Below are 4214 nucleotides of genomic sequence, written 5' to 3' on the forward strand. Positions count from 1 at the left end.
TTTTGCAACATATCTTTCAAAACGATCGCTTTGACTTCATTTGAAGGAGCATTTCAGAGTCTTTTGCCTGTTCTGACAGTTCACAAGTACCTCACAGCATGCAGGAGTGAAAACCCTGCATTAAAAATATCTGAGCCAAAGGTGGTATTTTGGATGTCAGGGGCTGAAGTGGCCAACTTTCTGAATGGCAAAAGCAACACAAAATTCTGGGTAAGGTTTTGTGGCTAATTCTCTCCTGGCATTATTCACTTTATTATACTAGTTTATTTAACTGACATACCTTGACCTGTGGCTTTCATGCTTTCCGTGCACACAGATTAAGGTTATCTTTTCAGTCTGAATGACTCTGTGTTGGCCAAGCAATGCCAAGAAAGAACAGAAGTAAGATTTCAAAGCAAGAACTTGGACAAACACAGGACTCCTGTGTTACTGCCTGTAGCTGGGAGCAAAATGACCGTTGTTTCTGTACACAAGCAGAATCCTCAGAGGCATAAAGATGCTGCACACAGAAAATCATTTTTAACGTGTTCAGCAGCTGTAAACAGCATTACCTGTTAAGTTTAATCATTAACTATTTCCTTCCCGTTTGTTTAAACCAAGACAAATGCAGAAACTGAAACTGCAGAAAGTCTGCTCCATCAGAGAGCACTTCATACTGCCAGCACTGTAAATGCACTCCATGTAAGCTGAAAGCTCATCTCCGGAAGGCGACTAAAAGTGGCAATAAACTCTTATAAAAAAAACAACAAAACAGAACAAAACAAAAATCTCACCCTATTTTACATTATTACAGAACATTCCTGGTGAGCCACATTCTGAGCTTCTGAACATTAAGGCTTTCAGCTGCTCAAGCTGGTTTCCACCCCACAGTCCCTTATTGTATTCCTACAGCCAGAGGACATCTTGTGCACACCACCATGTTCACTAGCCTGAACTAAGCTATGCCCCTACCTATGCACTATCAGTCACCGCTTTGTTTGCTGCAAGCAAGATGGTTTCAGCTTGACCTGCCTTCAACCCATCTGAGTCAGAGTCCTCTTCACATTAGTAAGGATCGGATGAGTGTGTTTGGTATGTGCTTCACTAGCCACAAAGCTATTGGCTTCATATTTTTTAGTGATATTGAAATGAAACTTTTTCCATGCCAGTAACAGTTCCTGTCAACACAAGGACATACTGTCCATTTATGTCCTGTGCTCCTGCCCTCATAAACGCTCCCTTTCTACAGAAGAATTGATGCCTACAGGTGATGATCTACCAGGCTTTCTTCCCAAACAGGCATAGAAATGAAAGAAAACATTGCATGGCCAAAACACTAGAGAGGGGAAGTTACTAAAATCTGGTCATAATTAAGGACTGAAACATTTCTATTCAAGAGGATCAATTTTCACTCCTGATGTCAGTCGAGAGCTTTGCCATTTGAATAAAGAAGTCTCCATCAGATTAAAAGCACTCAGTGCAGCGGAGTGATGTCTGGGTCAGGTTTTAGTCTGTAGCACAGGAGCCTCCTTCACCAGCACCCACTTGCACGTCCGAGGGCTGAGCAATGCTGTGCCATTTCATCCTCCACCTCCGCAGCATTTCACCCACAGGGAAGAGGTCTGCAGTGGACCCAACCCTCTTGAAACTGAGTAGAAACCCCCAAAGCCTGTGGGACCCTGATGTTGTGAAACCAAATCTTTGGGATGAAGCAGAACAGAAATTTTAAGGCATGAAGACAAGCCTCCTGTCCCTCCCAAATGCCATTGACTGCTAGAGGTGGTTCCCCCCTCCCCTGCCCCGCTTGCCTCTACAAAGCACCACGGCCAACAACTCCGCAGCTATCCTCTATTGACAGACTTTTTTTTAAAGTGTTGTGCTCTGAACAACATAGAAACAAATCCCTCTGGTCCAGGAGGACATGTGAGCTTATCTGAAGCTACTGAAGATGATTTACTCTGCAGATGTCACTAGGAACTGTTCATGTGTTTCAAAATTAAGCCCCGTGATGAAGGGCTCTGCTGGACAAGGGACAGAGTTCTCAGTATTTTCAGGATGAAGCCTGGAATTCAGTAGACTTCTACTGTTGCAAATAAACAATGCCAATAGCAAGAGTAGCTTTTCAAACTCTTTGACTGGGAACTAACTTAAATAGATTTATTCCTACATTCAGCGGGACTGAGAAAGCACTGCATCATTAACCATTTGGGACAATATTGCTTCATAAACACATATAGGAAGATATCAAAGTCCTGATTATTCAACTCTTAAATTTTAGTCCAAAAAGTTGGTTCCATTTTGAGTTCAATTAGAATCTTGGGGTTTTTTAATTCAAAGTTAACTGTCGTCATAAAACAGGAACAAGATTTTGCTTTAGAATTCCGCAGGGATCCTTGCCTTTAGCCAGCTGTGCTCAAAAGGAGAAGAGAGTACAGGAGTTTTCACTGCATATGTGGAAACAGGCAGAAATGCATTGGGAAGCAGAAATACAAATCACAGCTGGACAATCCTGAGCCCCAGGTCCCCCAAAAGATGCATCAAAACCTGCGTGAAAGCAACCCACTTGCCTTTGAGAAATAGCTGAACTGCTAGTGCACCATGCAGATGCAAGCAGGCAGAATTTCTTAGGAAGGACCTATGGCACCATATATATCCCCTTTTCTTCCACCATTGTCTTTATTTATTTTCTTTTCTAATTATCTGTTTTCCTTTGAGAGTGAAGGGAAAACAATCATTACTTGGTGTCCTTTATGTCTGAGATGTTTTCAGGGATCCAGGATATTTGCTTCCTTTTGGGCTGCCAAGAGAAAAACCCTTTAACAATTAATGTAAAATGTGAAAGTTGATTCAGTTTCCAATGTAACAGTATTGTTCTTAATAGCATTGATGATGCTGAAGGCCATAATCCATTAGTACCAGGGAATTTAACATTAGAGACAAGGAGATAGCTTATAGCTATCACATCTCTGTTGGGAAACGATTGTGAAAGGTGCTTTATTGCAAAGGATTCAAGACTCACAGAAGTGATGGAACAGACTGAATGCAGCATGGTACTACAAGTGCTGGAGGAAGGACTGAGACACCACAGGGTTGTTCATCCTCTTTGCCTTTCTAGTAAAGCTTTGGTGCCACGTAGAAGACGACAGGTTTGTACATGAGTACTGGACAGGAACCTAGGAGATATGGACACAGTTTCATGTTACCAGATTGGAAGCATAGCAGTAAACATTAAATCTGTTTTCTGTGTCTGTATCTCCTAGCAGCAGCAATTCAAAGGGTAACTGATAAAGACTCAAACTTCTTCCTAGCAGAACTTAGTCTTCTAATTACTTCTAATTACTTCTAATTACTAGTCATCTTCTCATTAAGAAGATACTCATTGAAGATGCTGGGAAAAAAGCACAAAAGAGGAGATTAATCTGCAGCGATAAGAAACTAAAGGTCAATATGGCTAAGTATAAAAGTGCCTCTCCTAAAAATGACAATATGGTTGTTCAGTGAACAGCTATTGCATGTGACCATCATTTCCCCGTTTCTGGACTTTCCCAACGTGTTTCACTGAACTAGGTGCAGCCCCATGGACTGAATTTGGCAGCTTCTCTACCCAAGAACATTTGCATTTACCTTCCAGACTTCCAAGTGTAGAGGTGCCAGACCTGGCCTATTGTAGAAAGCTGGGTCATGACTCTAACTGCATGTATTCTGGTGAAATTTGGATGTTAGTGCAGCCATGTGGCATACCGCTGATGCAAGGAGGAGCAGAATCAAGCTTGCAAAAATTTAGGACCATCTGATGTTTACAATTAGGGTTTTGACTGGGGTGTCCCCAGGGTTTTTGCCTTTCTTGTTCAAGAAGGAGCTAGTTTTGCATTTGACAAAAAACTACCCAATATCCATTTTTTCTCCTTCGTGTTATTTCTTATGCTTCTTAATCAAGCAGAAAAAAAAACCCCAGTGGGTCTGAAAGACAAATCATTGCTTTAAATGTACAGAGCAGTGTCTGCCTTGAAATGAACATTCAGGACAATTGCTGTGTTTTAAAACATCCCCGGGTATCAGGCTTAATATGAAGCAGTTCTCAGCAGAATGCAGTTAGGCTGGCTTTCCAAATAACAGCCTAAACACAAGTATAGATCTCTTGAATGTTCCCAGTGTAAAAGATCAATTAAAGAACAGGCAGCTTGATGTTTGCGATCTGTCTTTTAGTAAACAGTTCTCTTTCTCCTCCTCAGTTG

Source organism: Pygoscelis adeliae, unplaced genomic scaffold (assembly GCF_000699105.1).
Source record: "Pygoscelis adeliae isolate BGI_AS28 unplaced genomic scaffold, ASM69910v1 Scaffold1, whole genome shotgun sequence".
NCBI lineage: Eukaryota > Metazoa > Chordata > Aves > Sphenisciformes > Spheniscidae > Pygoscelis > Pygoscelis adeliae.